The 18,878-nt window shown below is 38.3% G+C and overlaps 1 protein-coding gene across 6 annotated transcripts in view; it reads left to right on the top strand.

Annotated features, from left to right (window-relative positions):
- UBTD2 (ubiquitin domain containing 2) overlaps window positions 1–18,878 on the top strand; it is a 71,758-nt gene that overhangs the window by 1,882 nt on the left and 50,998 nt on the right. The window contains exon 2 of one of the 6 annotated variants that reach the window (XM_049109137.1): window positions 7,792–7,965. The exons of the other annotated variants lie outside the window; for them this stretch is intronic. The gene's annotated coding sequence lies outside the window, so the exon portion shown is untranslated. The remainder of the gene's footprint in view (window positions 1–7,791; window positions 7,966–18,878) is intronic. 6 annotated transcript variants of the gene reach the window in all.

Below are 18,878 nucleotides of genomic sequence, written 5' to 3' on the forward strand. Positions count from 1 at the left end.
GTCACCGTGATTCTTCCTGCAGTGGAGGTGATCACTCACTAATGATACCAAAATGTATTGGTACTAGCTGTAGGTAGTGTTTAGTTTCAATTTAATTTTTTTTTTTGCACTCATTTAAAAATTATAGTAAACATTTTTCTCTTCTTGGTAATGAACTTGAACCAATTTATTTAAGCCTTTTGGTGATGTGACCTATGACCAGCCCTGCATTAGTAGCATGGGCCTTTAAAAGCATGAAGTGTCTTAGCTTTTGGTAATTTATTACTAGCGGTGTCTAGTTAGATAGCCATAGTATCAGTTTCCTTGAGAACTGAGTTCTCTGGACTTTAAACTTCACTATCTTTCCAAGGTAAAGTTTAGAAAAAAGAACACCAACTACCAAACCTCTTTATTTTCTCCTGAAGAGAAAGTATGGGCCTCTTGTAACTGGAGTCGAGGAAGGAGTTGCATAGGATAAAATGATTATTTCTGGAATTTAATTATGGAAGCCTTTATTCATCATTATTGCCACGATAGTTAAGAGTTGATTGTGGTTTAAAGGAACTAGCTCAGGTGAGTGGTTAACACATTAAATAGTTTTTGTTTTTTATGGTAGGTTTTTGTTGTGAAGAGAAAAACTAATTTTCCTAAGGGTTTTGACACAGATCATTTGCTTTTCAGACATAATGGTTTATAGTTCTAAACTGGATGTTTGGGTTATGAAAAATTCTTTTATCAACGTGAAGTAAAAAGTCTTCTGATGCTTTTCATGACAGTTTTAATTACATTCACAGTGTAATGTTGAAAATCACCATTTTAGATGAGTTTGTTTCGAGTATCAGCTGGCCTTAGTAAAAAACGACTTTTAAAAAAACCTTTTTGGCCATTTGAGATACTGTAGTTTCTCTTTCCCCCTGGATCTAAGCCTTTTGCGTATGAATGCAAGTTAATTTCGCACAGGAGAAAAACTTCCTTACTTGTTTGAAGGAATTTGGGAAGTTTTTGCAAAAGACGGTAGAATACAGATATTGCTTAGTTCACATGATAAGATTTGTGTTTTATGTTACTTTGGAATCATTTGTAGTATCTTCCTTCGGCACACCTTGCTTAGAATCGTTTTTGAGTTTCAGCTAGTTTGACCATTTTTTAAACACTTAATATTATTCATCAAGACAAATATATACATTATAAGGGATTATTTATCCATTCACTCCAAGCTTCCATGATGCTAGAACATTTTTTAGACAACATATTCTGTATGGTTCTCTGCCTTATTATGATGACATTGTGATGCTGGGGTTGGAACTCAGGACCTCTAGACAAGGCTTTATTTAGTCCATGGCATTAGCTAAGGAATTAAATCTCGTGATTTTTAAAAATAAGTATATAGGGAAAAAACAATAAAAGGAAGTTAGTTGAAGACAGCCAACCAGCTTCTTTTCTTATTTTGTTCACCTTTTTAATGAATGTAATGATGTAGAAAGTAGGTTCTCACTTTCTGGGTGTATCGTTTATTCTGCATGTTCAGTGATAGCCCAAGAGGACCAACCCTTGGTGGTCACAAGTTCCAGGTTTATAGCAGGGTAACTGCTGGGCATTCATTTTTTTGTTTCAGAATGTCTTAATATCATGGAGTTCTTCTGGGTATCCACTTATAGCAGCCTTGTAGACTACCTACTTGATGAGTAACAGTGTTTTGTGTTTTTTTTTTTTTTTAAAGATTTTATTTATTCATGAGAGAGGCACACACACACAGAGGTAGAGACCCAGGCAGAGGGAGAAGCAGGCTCCATGCAGGGAGCCCGATGTGGGACTCGATCCCCTGTCTCCAGGGTCACGCCCTGGGCTGAAGGCAGCACTAAACCGTTGAGCCACCCGGGCTGCCCGGAACAGTGGTTTTTAAATTATAACTACCATTTATCCAGTATTTATTATGTAACAAGTGTTTGTGCTAAGTGATTGTTTTCTCATTTAGTCTTCAACTCTGGGAGGTGAGTAATATGTCTCTAGTTTATGGATAGAGTGAAGCTGGGTGAAATTAACTTGTTTTAACAATCCCATAGGTTACAAATGGCAGTCAGAACTTGGAACTGAGGGCCATAATAAAAAAAAAAATGTTAGTTTCTCTTTTTTTCTAGTTTCATTTTTTTAACTTGTGGTAAAATACATATAAAATTTGTGCCATTTTAACCATTTTTATGTGTACAATTCAGTGGCATTAATTACACTCACAGTATGCAACCATCACCACTATGTATTTCCAAAATTTTTCATCTCTCCAGACAAACCCTGGATCCATGAAACAATATCTCTGCTCCTTCTTTCCCAATCCCCGGTAACTTCTAAGTTTACGTTTTGTCTCTATGAATTTATGAAGTCTAGATATTTCATATAAGTGTAATCATACAATGTTTATCCTTTTGTTTATGCTGTATTTCACGTAGCATAACGTCTTCAGGTTAATCCTGTGGTAGCAAGTATCAGTACCTCATTTTTTTTTTTTTCAGTACCTCATTTTTTTTTTTTTTTTTTAAATTTTATTTATTTATTTATGATAGTCACACAGTGAGAGAGAGAGAGGCAGAGACATAGGCAGAGGGAGAAGCAGGCTCCATGCACTGGGAGCCCGATGTGGGATTCGATCCCGGGTCTCCAGGATCGCGCCCTGGGCCAAAGGCAGGCGCCAAACCGCTGCGCCACCCAGGGATCCCAGTACCTCATTTTTATAGCTGAATACTATTCCATTCTATGTATATACTACATTTTGTTTATTCTTCTACTGATGGACATTTGGGTTGTTCTCAATTTTGGTTATTGTGATTCAGTGGCTATGAACTTTGGTGTACAAAGAGTTGTTTGAATGTCTATTTTTTATTCTTTTGGATATAACATACCAGGAGTGGAATTGCTAGGTTATATGATAATTCTTACTGGGTTATATGGTTTGCCTTTTTGAGGAACTTATAAGTGTTTATAAACCATAATATCTTCATTGTTTTACATTCCTGCCAGCAACAAAGATTTCAGTTTCTCCGTATCTTCACCAACACTTGTTCTCTCCCATTTTAAAAATTATAGTCATTGTAGTTGACCTGAAGTGGTATTTCATTGTGGTTTGGGTTTGCATTTCCCTAATGACTGGTAATGTTGAGCATCTTTTAATTAAAGTGCTTTTTGAACATTTGTTTATCTTTGGAGAAATGTCTATTTAAGCCCTTTGCCTGTTTTTTAATTGAGTTTTGGGTTTTTTGTTGTTGTTCTCTTGTGGGAGGTCTTTATATATTCTGTATATTAAACCCTTATCAGATGGATGATTTGCAAATATTTTCTCCCATTTTGGGGTTGTCTTTAAATTTTTTTTTTCTTTTTAAAGATTTTATTTTTCAGGGACACCTGGGTGACTTAGTTAAGCATCTGACCCTTGATTTCGGCTCAAGTCACGATCTCACGGTTATAAGATCAAGTCCTGCATCAGGCTTCATGCTTGGCACAGAGTCTGCTTATCCCTCTACCTCTTTCTCTTCCCTCTCGCTCTCTCTCACTCTCTCTCTCTCTCAAATAAATAAATAAAATCTTTAAAAAAAAAAAAAAGATTTTAATTTTTTTTAGCAATCTCTACACCTCATGTGGGTCTTGAACTTAGCACCCTGAGAGCAAGAGTCATTTTAATAAAGTCCAGTTTATTTTTTCGTTTGCTGTCTGGGCTTCTAGTTTTTGTTTTAAATGTATATGTAATCCTTCACTGATGGAGAAAGAATAAATATATAACCAATAATTCACAAGTTTAACTTAACATTTGCTTTCTTAACTATGAATAGAAAGCTGTTTTATTTTCTGTCTTATGTGATGAAAAGGTTGATTAGCAGTGAATGGTTTTTCTAAAGTTGACAAAAGTAATCTATAAACCTGCTTCAGCTCTTAAGAGATGATTGTTATGTTTTCTGCAGAAGCATTTTACAATCAACAGGCATTGAGTACCCACAATATGCCCAACATTGGGTTGGTTACTGTTGTTCCAAAAAAGGAATCATGATCTTATTTCTTGAGTATGTCAAAATCCTTTTTAAGGAAAGGATACTAAAATGTGCACACATGAAAAAATTATAAAACATTATGTAAACAGATAAATATACCACAGGATAAACTGCAGGCGCTGAGGGAATAAAAGAAAGCCGTGATCTGAGCTGCTCAAAGCTTTGCAATAACCTGGGCGTGCGTGCCTGCGTTAGAAGTACAGAAAATCAGGCCCCACCCATGACCTAGTAAATCAGAATCTGCATTTTAATAAGAATTTCAAATGGTTCCTATGCATGTTAAAGCTTGAGAAGCACTGGTACAGGATTAATTACAGCAGAGAAGAGACTAAAGGGAGGAACCCATTAGGAAAAAAATGGCATGAGTTGGTAATTTATTGGATATAGGGATACGTAAAAGAAAGTAAAACACATAGTTCCTGACTTATGGCTCAACTTACGATTTTTCGATCTTATAATTTTATGATGGTGCAAAGTGATACACACATTTAGTAGAAACCATACTTCAAAGTTTAAATTTAGGTCTTTTCTGTGGCTGGTGATAGGTAGTAGGCTACTCTCTTGTGATGCCAAGCTGCAGCTCCCAGTCAGCCATGCAGTCAGGGCATGTGAGGGTAAGCAACAGATACGCTTATCATTCTGTTTAAAATTTATTTTATCCAATAAATTTTATGATATTTGACACTTGATTATAAAATAGGCTTTGTGTTAGATGATTTTGACCAACTGTAAGCTAATGTTAAATGTTCTGAGCACATTTAAGGTAGGCTAGGCTAAGCTATGATGTTCTGTAGGGTAGTTGTATTATGCATTTTCAACTTATTCATAGTTTTCAATTTATGATGGGTTTATTGGGATGTAACCCCATCATAAATTGAGGAAAATCTGTAATCCCATATTTGTGAATCTGAGTGACCAGAAATATTGAGATGACTTGGTAGGTTTTGGGGACTAAGAACTATCTGGGGCAAGCTCTAGTTTGCCTTTCAGTATGTTAAGGATTAACTGACAGAATTTTTAAGTTGGGACATCACGTAGGTTGGTGCAGAAATTCAGATATAGAACTCCTAGATGTTCAGATTATGAATGTGGATTTTGGAGTCAGCTGGGGGAGGTTGACTGAAGGAATAAAAATAAATGATTGCTGTAAGTTAGTGAAAAGGGGAGGAAGGTACTAAGAACTGAGTCATGAAAATTCCAGATGGTGGAGAAATGAGGTGATCACCTCTAATCAGGACCTGACCATAGTAGGTGCTGAGTATACTGAATTTTGTGAAATTACTGGGAAACATGGGAAATCAAGTCTGCCTGTGAAACACAGACCATTCCTAAAATTTCAGAAAATAATTTGGTTTGTTAACTACTCATTCTAGTGTTGTGTTGGAGAAATTCTACCTGTAGTTCGTTACATCCAAACTCAAAGATAGACTTCGGAGCATTCAGCCCTAGAATATACCAATAGCCCTTTTGAGGTTGGTGTATGTTAGAACAAACACATTTCTCTCTAGAAACTTTTTCTTTCTTCACCAAGAATATCATTCATATTTCTTCCTTACATATTTTCAGTGTCCCATATATTCTTTTTTTTTTTTTTTAAAGATTTTATTTATTTATTCATAGAAAGAGAGAGAGGCAGAGACACAGGCAGAGGGAGAAGTAGGCTCCATGCAGAGAGCCCGACGTGGGACTCCATCCAGGGTCTCCAGGATCTTGCCCTGGGCTGCAGACGGCGCTAAACCACTGTGCTACCGGGGCTGTCTTGTCCCATATATTTTATACACCATCTGACTAGGTTGTTTTCTGAATTTTCTTATGCTTCTGCTCTTAGGGCTGGGTCTGTAATTAAAAATGAAGCAGAATTGAGCATGAGGAGGACTGAAGATTTAGTCTGGGCTTATCCCAAGGGTGACAGTAGAAGTAAAATTTTTTCATATTTCCTGGGTTGTTAGCTCTGAGGCTTTGTAAGTAGGATGTATATAAAATTTTATACCTATTGGAGAGACACATACTGTGAAATAAGAGGCATTTACCTTAAAAAAAAAAAAGATTTATTTGAGAGAGAGAATGGGGGGATCAGTCAGAGGGAGATAGTATCTCCAGCAGACTCCCTTCTAAGCAAGGATCCTGATGCAGATCTAGATCCCACCACTCTGAGATCATGACCTGAGCTGAAATCAAGAGTCTGACTTTCGACCCACTGAGCCACTCAGGTGCCCCAGGAGGCATTTACTTGATGTAAAGTAGAGGGTGCTTGATTTTAGCAGGAGGAATATAGTTGTGGTGAGAGACCAAAAGGACAATAGGTGGCAAGAAAGTCTAAGTTGGAAATCCAGTGGAACTTTGGATACGTAGGTTATGAGAAATGAATTTAGGTAAAGGATGCTTCAGTAGGAAAATACTGAGATATGGAGACTCCTCTTTGGGAAGAGATTTAAGCACTTGAGTTTATATTAAAAATTGACATGGGATGTTGTAGCCCCTACCTAATCCTACCTAATAAGCTACCTTCCATTGGGCTAGTCCCATTTTGTTTTCAATTTTCTAGCAAATAAAGGATTGACATTTTTTCCCAGTCAAGATTATCTTGGAATGTATGTTGGAACAGCATTTTAAAATTTCTTTTTAATTTTTTTTTTTTTTTGCATTTTTAAAGATTTTTGCTGGCAGCCTGGGTGGCTCAGCGGTTTAGCACTGCCTTCAGCCCAGGGCGTGATCCTTGAGATCGGGGATCGAGGCCCTTGTCGGGCTCCCTGCATGGAGCCTGCTTCTCCCTCTACCTGTGTCTCTGCCTCTCTCTGTCTCTCATGAATAAATAAATAAAATCTTTAAAAAAAAGATTCTTGCTATGTAGAGTGCCTGGGTGGCTCAGTCGTTTAAGTGTCTACTTTCAGCTCAAGTCATGATCCCAGTGTCCTGGGGTCGAGCCCTGCATCGGGCTCCCTGTCCAGCAGGGAGCAGGCAGGCAGGGGTGGGGTCTGCTGCTCTCTCCCTCTACCCCTCTGCCCTGCTTGTGTTCTCGATCTCTCTCTCTCACAAATAAATAAATACAATCTTTTTTTTTTTTTTTTAAAGATTCTCGCAAAAAGAATAAAAAATAAAGATTCTTGTTATGGATATAAAATGGGCTGTTTTATTCATCTCATTTTATTTAGGAATCAGTTGCAAGTACTACATACTATGAATAGAATCTTTAAGACATTTGAAGTGGGGACGCCTGCATGCCTCAGTGGTTGAGTGCCTGCCTTTGGCTCAGGTCATGATCCTGGGGTCCTGGGATGGAGTCCCACATCAGGCTCCCTGTGGAGCCTGCTTTTCCCTCTGCCTATGTCTCTGCCTCTCTCTCTGTGTCTCTCATGAATAAAAAAAAAAAAAAAAAATTAGAAGTGATGAGAATCTTCATTCTTCTGATTTTTGATAGCCCTAGTCTATAACGCCGATGTTTCTTATGTAAAAATTTTAATAGATGGATTTTGTTTTTAAATTTATCTGATTTTTTTTTTTTTTACTGTAAATGCAAAGCTTTGACAGCACCTTGCTAGTAGTACTATACCCAGGTGAGTCTTCTGATAAGAATAATTATTGAGTGTTAATCACTTGTAATAAGGAACTTTTGCCATTATATTAATAGTTATCTCTCTTGTGTCTCTGGACCAAAACAACATTCTTCTCTTATTGCAAGAAAGCATTAGGTTTATTTCATTAAGCAACATGATCATATTAATTGGGCATGGTGATCAATTTGCTGATTTAGTGATTCTCTCATTTTTCCTTACTGCAGACCACCTGAATGGTTTATCTTCATTTGGTGGACCATTGCACCTGATTCTTCCCGCCGCCCCTCACCATCCCTACCCAGCTTTCTGCTTCTGCTTATCGGGCATACTAGGCTACCAGCAAGCTCCTCATGATTCACTGGTAGTTCAAGGACCATAGGTTGAGACTTTACTAACGCGTATGTACTTAAAGATGCATGTGTGTTGGTCAAGAACAATCAGCATGTATTCACCTTGCATCGGCTACTTTGACTTGCAGTCAGCAAAAATCAAGTTTGTTTTTGAATATATTCCATATATTGAGTGGAGAGGTTGAATATTGCTGAATATACATTGGATGTTGTAAATGCCATTTTTTGCATGTTTGCAATAAAACTTTTAGGTATTTCCATTATAGCTCTCTTTTCAGAAATGGAATTTCTGTTGAAATTTAGATGTCTAAAGAAAAAGATATTTATATATTTAAAAATTTTTTTATTTGATAGGACCAGAGAGCACAAGCCAGGAGGTGGGGGGAGGGCAGAAGGAGAGGGAGAAGCAGGCTCCCCACTAAGCAGGGATCCTGATGTGGAACTCAATCCCAGGACCCCGGGATCATGACCTGAGTTGAAGCCAGACGTTTAACCAACTGAGCCACTCAAGCACCCAGAAAAAAAGAAATCCTAACGTGTAAAAGTCATTTTAAGTGAATTTTACTTGAGTGTGAGTGAGGTCTTTTTTTTTTTTTTTTTTTTTTAAGATTTTATTTTATTTATTCATGAGAGACACAGAGAGAGAGAAAGAGGCAGAGACACAGGCAGAGGGAGAAGCAGGCTCCATGCAGGGAGCCTGATGTGGGACTCGATCCCCGGTTTCCAGGATCACACCCCGGGATGAAGGTGGCACTAAACCGCTGAGCCACCGGGGCTGCCTGTGAGTGAGGTCTTAATACACATTTCTCTAAGACTTCACTAAGTAAGGAGTCAGTGACTTTTGGACTCTTCTGATTAAGTCCTCACAGGAAACCCTTCAGATAATTTTTTTGTGTTTATTGAAATTGGCTCCTAGGCATAATAAGCAGGAGCATACTTCTTTGTATCAGTTCAGACGGTTTCCTTTTTTTTTTTTTTTTAATTTTTATTTATTTATGATAGGCACACAGTGAGAGAGAGAGAGGCAGAGACACAGGCAGAGGGAGAAGCAGGCTCCATGCACTGGGAGCCTGACGTGGGATTTGATCCTGGGTCTCCAGGATCGCGCCCTGGGCCAAAGGCAGGCGCTAAACCGCTGCGCCACCCAGGGATCCCAGTTCAGACGGTTTCCATGCTTGTCGGCTATGTGACAAGAGTATCAAAGGGGCACAGTAGCAGTCCAGATCACTTAGTTTTGCTTTATGATAAACTATCACTTTTAACTCAGGGCAATACTATTTTTTAGATGGGTTGATGATTGTTCCTGAACTTTTAAAAATAGACAACCTCCATTGTTTCTAACTGCCAGCACTCTAAGCTAAACCATAAGTAGAGATATAAATAAGGCCTCCTTTGTGATATCAAGTAGATTATGATTCTTCCTCTTAGGGAGAAACCATATATTTAATTAGGAAAAGTTTTAAAGGCTTCTATAACATGAAAAAAGTATTATTGAAGTTCAGGGAGTAGTGAGGAGCAGGGTCAGAAAACTTTACTGAAGAGGTGGCATAAGTAGTTGGTCTTGAAAGAGGAGTAGATGGAGAAAAAGCAAAAGGTCATTCTGTATGCAAATTACTTGTATAGAAATATGAAAAAACTGACATTTTGGGGGGACTGGCAAGAATTTTGTGACGGGGATAGGTGAAATACGAGGTTATTAAGTGGTGGTGTCAGATTATTGGAAGGCTTAATTGCCACAATTAATAGACCAAGTTGGGAGATAATACATAGGTGATACTGTTTTAAGTGGTTTGTGTGTGTGTGTGTGTGTGTGTGTGTGTGTGTACCTAGCAAACTCGTTCCCATTTAATGTTGCATCTGAGGTTATTTTCTATAAAATTCTGATGTACTAAGTTGTTACAATCTTTAACAGATTTTCATTTGTAATTTTAAAAAGTCATATTGTCACATATTATAAGAAATGTCTTTAGCTTTTTACATGCATATAGGGCACCTGGCTGGCTCAGTCAGAAGAGCATGTAGCTCTTATTCTTGGGGTCGTGAGTTCGAGCCCCACATTGGATATAAAGATTACTTTTTTTTTTATAAAGATTACTTTTTAAAAAAAGAGTCTTTTTTACATGCACATGTATGTGTGTGTTTATCCCACCTCAGTTTTTGTCTCTTGGGTCCTAGTTTTCTGGCACATGGAAAGAGTTTGTGCTAAGATTTTGTAGACCTGCCTGAGTTTTAGTCTCTTCAGAAAAGGCCTGCATTACTTTTTTTTTTTTTTTAAGATTTTATTTATTTATTCATGAGAGACAGAGAGAGAGAGAGAGAGAGAGGCAGAGACACAGGCAGAGGGAGAAGCAGACTCCCACGGTGGAGCCCGATGCAGGACTCGATCCGAGGTCTCCAGGATCACACCCCAGGCCGAAGGTGCCGCTAAACCACTGGGCCACTGGGGCTGCCCTAGCTCTGGTACTTTGGGCTCAGTTTCTTTCTTTCTTTCTTTTTTTTTTTTTTTTAAGATTTTGTTTGTTTATTCATGAGAGACAGAGAGGGAGAAACAGGCCCCTGCGGGGAGCCTGATGTGGGACTTGAATCCAGGACCCCAGGATCACAACCTGAGCCAAAGACATGCTCAACCACTAAGCCAGCCAGGTGCCCCTAAGGCTCAGTTTCTTACATTGTTGGAAGAAGAGCATGGATTAGATCATCTTTGTCAAGATTATATCTAATTCTTTTTTAAAACATTTTTTAATGACAATTTTCAAGCATATTGAAAATGGAAAGACTAACAACAAATATTTGAATACACATTAGATTGAACAATGTGTGTATATGTGTGTGTGCGCTTATCAGAGTACAAATCTGACACTTCAGTATGCAAATACCATTATTACTCCTAAGAATAGGAACTATTCCCTAAGATCTAGTCCATAATCAGAATCCACCAGTTGTCCCAAAAATGTCATTTATAGCTGTTTTTAAATTACTTACTATTTATTTGAGAGAGAGCACAAGGGGGCAGAGGGAGAATGAGAAGTAGGGCTTAGGGCAGCCCGGGGGTGGCTCAGCGGTTTTAGTGCCACTTTCAGCCCAGGGCCTGATCCTGGAGACCCCAGATCGAGTCCTGCATCGGGCTTCCGCATGGAGCCTGCTTCTCCCTCTGCCTGTGTCTCTGCTTCTCTCTCTCTCTCTCTCTCGTGAATAAATAAAATCTTAGAGAGAGAGACAGAGACAGAGAGAGAGAAGCAGGGCTTGATCCCAGGACTCCGAGATCATGACCTAAGCAAAAGGCAGATGTTTAACAAACTGAGCCACCCAGGTGCCCCTTTTGTAGCTAATTTTTTCAAATTGGGATCTATTCAGCACTTAGACATTACATTTTTTGGTGTCTTTTTAAAGTCTAGATAGCTCCTCCTCTTTTCTTCCCTATAACATTGGTACTTTGAAGCGTATTGTGGAATGTACCACATTCTGGATTTGTCTCGATTGTTTCCCTATGGTGTCATTTAGTATATTTCTCTGGCCTCTGTATTTTCTTTAACCTATTAAGTAGGGGGTACCTGGGTGGCTAAGTGGTTGAGCGTCTGCCTTTGGCTCAGGTTGTGATCCTGGGTCTAGGGATTGAGCCCTGCATCAGGCTCCCTGTGAGGAGCCTACTTCTCCCTCTGCCTATGTCTCTGCCTCTCTCTGTGTGTGTCTCGTGAATAACTAAATAAAATCTTAGAAAGAAAAAAACTGATAATTAGGTAGATGTCATACTAACAGAATATGATTCTTTATTTCCTAGGCTATACTGGATCCAAAATCCAAACTTATCCCAGTCCTTTTCTGATAACTTCTAACAGTGGAAAAATCTTTCATTACTTAATAAATCTGAACCATTTTTTCATTCCCAATCAGAAATAATCTTGCCATCCTCTGAATTTCCACAGTACTATTCTTACAGCACTTAACTCTCCTTCTGTTTTGGGGGAGGTTTAGTCTCCCTTCCCCCCACCCCTTCCCCTGTCATTTTTCCTCTAACTTTATTGGAGAATGAATAATTGACAAATATAATTGTATATATTTATTTCCCCCTATTTATTTATTTCTCATATAGTGTATTACTCATTTCAGAGGTAGAGTTCAGTGATTTATCACTTGTATATAACACCCAGTGCTCATTACATCACATGCCCTCCTTAATGCCCATCACCCAGATATCCCATCCCCCTACCCTCCTCTCCTCCAGCAACCCTCAGTTTGTTTCCTCTGATAAGAGTCTCTTATGGTTTGTCTCCCTCTCTGATTTCATCTTGTTTTATTATTCCCTCCCTTCCCCAGTGCTCCTCTGTTTTGTTTCTTAAATCCCACATGAGTGAAATCATGTGATAATTTTCTTTCTCTGATTGACTTATTTTGCTTAGCATAACCCCTCTAATTCCATCCATGTCCTTGCAAATGGCAAGGTTTCATTTTTTATGGCTGAGTAATATTCTGTGTATATATGCATATACATGTATATGTGTATATGTATATACCACATCTTCTTTATCCATTCATCATCTGTTGATGGACATCTGAGCTCTTTCTGTAGTTTGACTATTGTGGGTGTTGCTGCTATAAACATTGGGGTGCAGGTTCCCCTTTGTATCTTTGGGGTAAATACCTAGTAGTGCAATTGCTGGGTCATAGGGTAGCTCTATTTTCATCTTTTGAGGAACCTCCAGACTGATTTCCTGAGTGGTTGTACAGCTTGCATTCCCACCTACAGTGTAAGAGGGTTCCCCTTTCTCATCCTTGCTAACATCTGTCGTTTCCTGATTTGTTAATTTTAGCCATTCTGACTGGTGTGATGTGGTATCTCACTGTGGATTTTTTTTTTTTTTAAGATTTTATTTATTCATTCATGGAAACACAGAGAAAGGGAGGCAGAGACACAGGCAGAGGGAGAAGCAGGCTTCCTGCAAGAAGCCCAATGTGGGACTCAATCCCAGATCCCCGGATCATGCTCTGATCTGAAGGCAGACGCTTAACCACTGAGCCACCCAGGCGTCCCTCATTGTGGTTTTGATTTGTATTTCTCTGATGCTGAATGGTTGCATTTTTTCATGTATTTGTTGGCCATATGTGTGTCTTCTTTGGAGAAATATTTTTTCATGTCTTCTGCCCATTTCTTTTTGGATTATTTGTTCTTTCGGTGTTGAATTTGATTAGTTCTTTATAGATTTTGGATACTAGTCCTTTATCTGATGTGTCATTTGCAATTATCTTCTCCCGTTTTGAAGATCATCTTTTAGTTTTGTCAACTGTTTCCTTTGCTCTGGAAAAACTTTTTATCTTGATGTCCTAATAGTTCATTTTTACCTTTGTTTCCCTTGCCTTTGGAAATGTGCCTAGTAAGAAGTTGCTGCAGCTGAGGTCAAAGAGGTTGCTGCCTGTGTTCTTCTACAGGATTTTGATGGATGCCTGTCTCACATTTAGGTCTTTCATCCATTTTGAGTCTATTTGCAAGAAAATGGTCTAGTTTCATTCTTCTGCACGTGGCTAATTTTCCCAACTCCATTTATTTTTTCATTCACTTCACTTTTTTCCATTGGGTATTCTTTCCTGCTTTGTTCGAAGATTAGTTGATCATAGAGTTTTGAGGGTCCATTTCTGGGTTTTCTATAGTTGTATATGTTTAAACTGTACAAGTGTCATGATTTAATATACATATACATTACGGAATTATTACCAAGATCGAGATAGATAATTGACACAGCTATTATCTCACATAGTTAACTTTTGTGGGGAGAGGAGTAAGAAAGCTAAAAGAACTTCCTTCAGCAACTTTTTTTTTTTTACTCTCAGCAACTTTCAAGTCTATAATGCTCTATTGTTAACTATAGTCACCATGCTGTACATTATTAGATCCTCAGAGCTTGTTCTTCTTATAACAAAGTTTGTACCCTTTGTATCTATATCCCTTTCTCCCATTTATACAAAAATCATCTATCATAGTAATTTTTCAACTTTACTTACCTTCTTGGAATGTAAGCTGCATTGTACCTGGTATAGACTTCATAATACTTGAGGCTTCATAATACGTTAGGCTCAATTAACTGTGTAAAATACATCTTTTGAATTTCTAACGGTGTTAGGGACAAGGTAAAATTCCTCTAATTAGAAGCCTTACTTAATTCTAGGACAAGAACTTTGTTAAATAGGACCATACAGTGTAATAAAAATTCTAGTTCCACCTCTGAATCTTTATATCTATAACCTTAAGTAAGTCATTTGACCTGCCCATTTCTTAGTTTTTTTCTTATCTGTAAAATGAGCATGTTGGATGAGATCAGTATACTCAAAATTTTTTTTAACAGGTAGATCCTTTTTTAGTTATATCTTACTTTGAACACTAATGTATCAGCCTCAGCATTTCATTTTCTTTTGATTGTACAGTCACTAAGAAATAAGTAAAGCTGAGTGAAGTAAGTCAATCGGAGAAGGACTAACATTATATGTTCTCATTCATTTGAGGAATATAAATAATAGTGAAAGGGAATATAAAGGAAGGGAGAAGAAATGTGTGGGAAATATCAGAAAGGGAGACAGAATGTAAAGACTGCTAACTCTGGGAAACGAACTAGGGGTGGTAGAAGGGGAGGAGGGCGGGGGGTAGGAGTGAATGGGTGACGGGCACTGGGGGTTAGTAAATTGAACACCAATAAAAAATAAATTAAAAAAAAAAAGAAAAAAGAGGGAATTGAAAGCTAGAATGAGAAGAGGAAGACTAGGGTTAAGAAAAATAGAATTTGCCCCCAAATTTATATAAATTCCTAGGTAGGGAGCTGCTCAGTGTCCCATTAGGGGATACGAGGTGTCTAAATAAAGCTTTTGTTTTGCCTATGAATATCCAGCTCTTCTAGACTATCCTTGCTCTATTGAGTTGTCTTTATACCTTTGCCAAAACCAAACAAACCATTTTCTGTGTCTGGATTGTCTGTTTTGTTCCACTGATCTACATGTTTCATTGAAAATTCTGCTTTTGGGGATCCCTGGGTGGCGCAGCGGTTTGGTGCCTGCCTTTGGCCCAGGGCGCGATCCTGGAGATCCGGGATCGAATCCCACATCGGGCTCTCGGTGCATGGAGCCTGCTTCTCCCTCTGCCTGTGTCTCTGCCTCTCTCTCTCTCTCTGTGACTATCATGAATAAATAAATAAAATCTTAAAAAAAAAAAAAAAAGAAAATTCTGCTTTTGGAATATTTTGCTATCACCTCATATTCCTTATTTAAGCTTAAAAACTCTAAAATGTAAAAATCTAGATTTTGCTCTTCATTTATATCTTCAGGGTGGTGAAAACAAAGTTGTCTTATCCGGACTTTCTATGTAAATAAAAAAATAGATGAAATTTGTTTTGGAGCAAAAAAAAAAAAAAAAAAAAAAGAAGTAAATTAGAATCTCAAAGTTCTGTAGGAGATTTTTTTGAAGTTTGAGTCACTATCAACTATACTCAAAACTTAAAACACTAAATTATGTCATGCAATATTATAACTTATATTTTTACTAAGCACTATTGAGTTACTTTTTATAATGAGACAATACACTGAGCAGGTGCACCTGAGCTTGCCATGATATTTAATGGAGCCAGATATGTAAGGTACTTTTATTAGTGTGTTCACTGGTAGAGTGTTAAATGAGTGGACATTTATGTGCCTGTATTAACAAAAGGCACTGTGCAGAGCTCTGGTTTTCCCAATAAGTGACATATTTCAAGAAGTGCCCTAAGTTTCCTATGTGCATAGAGATGGTAAGAGAAGGTTCATTTCAGTGTTTCCATGATCCATTTCATGATGAACATGTTTCATGATGGCTTCTATGTTTTAAATTTAATATTTGATGTGTGGTGCTTATTATTATGGTTCTTAAAAATAACAAATATAGGGGTATCTGGGTGGCTCAGTCAGTTAAAACGTCTGATTTCTTGGTTTCAGATCAGGTCATGATCTCAGAGGCCTGCAGTAGAGCTCTGCATCAGGCTCCCCACTCAATGGGGAATCGGTTTCTCCTCCTTCTGCCCCTCCTGCCCTTAGGCTCACACATGCACGTGTTCTCTCTCTCTCTCTCTCTCTCTCTCAAATAAAGTCTTTAAAAAAATTAAAAAAAATAACAAGTATACATATAATTTGAATTATGTTTGTAGAACTCTGAAGCAGCAGATGTTTTGGTCCCTTGAGTTCCTTTGGACCAGTTTTAAAAATTAGGTGACTAGGGGATCCCTGGGTGGCTCAGCGGTTTGGACCCTGCCTTCAGCTTAGGGCATGATCCTGGAGTCCTGGGATCAAGTCCCACATCGGGCTCCTTGCTTGGAGCCTGCTTCTCCCTCTGCCTGTGTCTCTGCTTCTCTCTCTCTCTCTCTGTGTCTCTCATGAATAGATAAATAAAATCTTTTTTTAAAAATTTAAAAAATAAAAATTAGGTGACTAGGGGCACCTGGGTGCCTCAGTGGTTGTCTGCCTTTGGCTCAGGTCATGATCCTGGGGTCCTGGGATCCAGTCCTGCATTGGGCTCCCCACAGAGAGTCTACTTCTCACTCTGCGTAGGTCTCTGCCTCTCTCTGTGTGTCTCTTATGGATAAATAAATAAAATCTTAAAAATAAATAAAATAAAATTAGATAACTAGATCCTAGAAAAAAATCTTTAGCACGTAATTTCAGTCAGTTTTTCTCTACTTTCAGAATAGGTATACTGTTGCAGACATTGTATTAGATTTGTAGTTTCAGGGACACCTGGGTGGCTCGGGTTTGGCGCCTGGCTTTGGCCTAGGGCGTGATCCTGGAGACCCAGGATCGAGTCCCACATCAGGCTCCCTACATAGAGCCTGCTTCTCTCTCTCTGCCTGTGTCTCTGCCTCTCTCTGTATCTCTCATGAATAAATAAAAATTAAACAAAATATATTTGTAGTTTTATAAAATTATTGAAAAATAATACTATATTAAGTTTACACAATTTAGAAAAGTAAAATTCTACCCAAATTCATTTTAATGCTAGGAAAACTTTTTTTTAAAGATTTTAAAATTTATTTATTCATGGCAGAGGGAGGAGCAGGCTCCATGCTGGGAGCCTGATGTGGGACTCATCCCATCCCGGGTCTCCAGGATCACGCCCTGGGCTGAAGGCTGAAGGCAGTGCTAAACCGCTGATCCACTGCCCACAGGTGGTCTTTTTGGCTTCATTATGCACTCTGTAAGCGAAGCTGTTTCATTATTTAAGATGTGAACTTTACCTCTCAGCCCATTTGAAGCTGGAAATTCACCTTGGCACTGTTAGGCCTACACCTCTGACACAGCTTCACTTTCCTCCTTTCTCTCTTGGGCATGAAATATTTCAATTTTTTTTTTGAAGATTCTATTTATTTATTCATGACAGACACAGAGAGAGAGAAAGAGAGGCAGAGACACACAGGCAGAGGGAGAAGCAGGCTCCATGCATGGAGCCCAATGTGGGACTCGATCCCAGGTCTCCAGGATCAGGCCCTGGGCTGAAGGCGGCGCTAAACTGCTGAGCCCCCTGGGCTGCCCAAAATATTTCAGTTTTTTGCCTACAGTTGGGGCACACTTGTGTTAGGTTTAAACTTTGGAAGTTCAGACAGGAATTGCTTAACGGAAAAGAGATGTTGTGTTTGAAAGATTGGACCATGGCTTATGAAGGAAGAACCAGAATCAGATGAGATGCTAGTAGGTGAGGTCTGGTTGTCGGTCCTATTTAGTCTGACTTCTGGGCTAGATTGAGATGAAACATAAATGTCAATGAAAGATCTTTGCATCTAGTGAGCAGGGCTTGGCTTCTTTCCTTTTCAAAACTTTTGACCTATTTACTTGGAATGTAAATAAATATTTGCTGTGAAGTGCTTTTTCATAATAGTTCTTAAAAATAGTGTGGCCCCTCCCCATTTTTTTAAATTGCTTTTTGAAATTATTTACTTGTTTATGTCCTGTCTTATCTCACAACATTGTAAGCTATGTGAAGTGGGCCTTGTCTGATTTCTTCTTCATTGTATCCTTAGAATCTAGTATAATTCATGATATGTGTGTATTAAATAGTTCCTGATTGAACAAATATGTGAGATAATGGATAGTTGCGGCTGTTTTATCACTTAGAGAATGAAAAGTTTACTACTTGGCTTTAATTATTTAATTTGATTTTTGGATGAAATTATTTTACTAGTTCCTTAGTTACAACTAAAGCCCATTATCTTTAGGGATTCCTCATGATAATTAACCCTGAGAATAGATTCTTATTTGCCCATTTGATGAAAGGAGGCAGTAATCTAATTTGCTTATTAAGGTCTCCCTCCTCATTTTGTGTTTATTTGTGTGTTACTTCTGTCATCCATAGTAAACCTACTCGTGATTTGAATTGCTTTGCATATGAAAAGAGTAGTTAATTATATTTATTGCCCAACCAGCCCAGTAGAATTGTTAGGCTGCTCTTGAGCTGAATCTCTGCTTACATTGAATGCTGCAGAAATCCAGTTTTCACATACAGGTTATAAAGTATTAACAGAGAGTAATGAAGAGACAGTTTATGAGTTCTCTGAATTTAGGGGGTTTTGTTTATTTGTTATGTTGAGTTTTTTTCAGCAGACGTTTTGGCAGATGTTGGAGGAGGGCAAAATCTAGGGACAAGTTGTAGGATGAAACTGATCTTTGAAAAATTTTTTTAAAGATTTTATTATTTATGAGAGACAGAGGCAGAGATATAGGCAGAGGGAGAAGTAGGTTCCCCACGGGGAGCACAATGCGTGCTTCAATCCAGGACTCTGGGATCACTACCTGAGCGGAAGGCAGATGCTCAAGACCGAGCCACCCAGCCATCCCGATTTTTGAAGTATTTTACTAAAAACTAATTTCACTTTGGGGATTTAAATTACACTCCCATATAAAAAGTATAAGGAGCTTTGTTTTGGTGGAAATTTATTTAACTGTGCAAGTACAGTGTTATAATG

Source organism: Canis lupus, chromosome 4 (genome assembly GCF_003254725.2).
Source record: "Canis lupus dingo isolate Sandy chromosome 4, ASM325472v2, whole genome shotgun sequence".
Taxonomy (NCBI): Eukaryota; Metazoa; Chordata; class Mammalia; order Carnivora; family Canidae; genus Canis; species Canis lupus.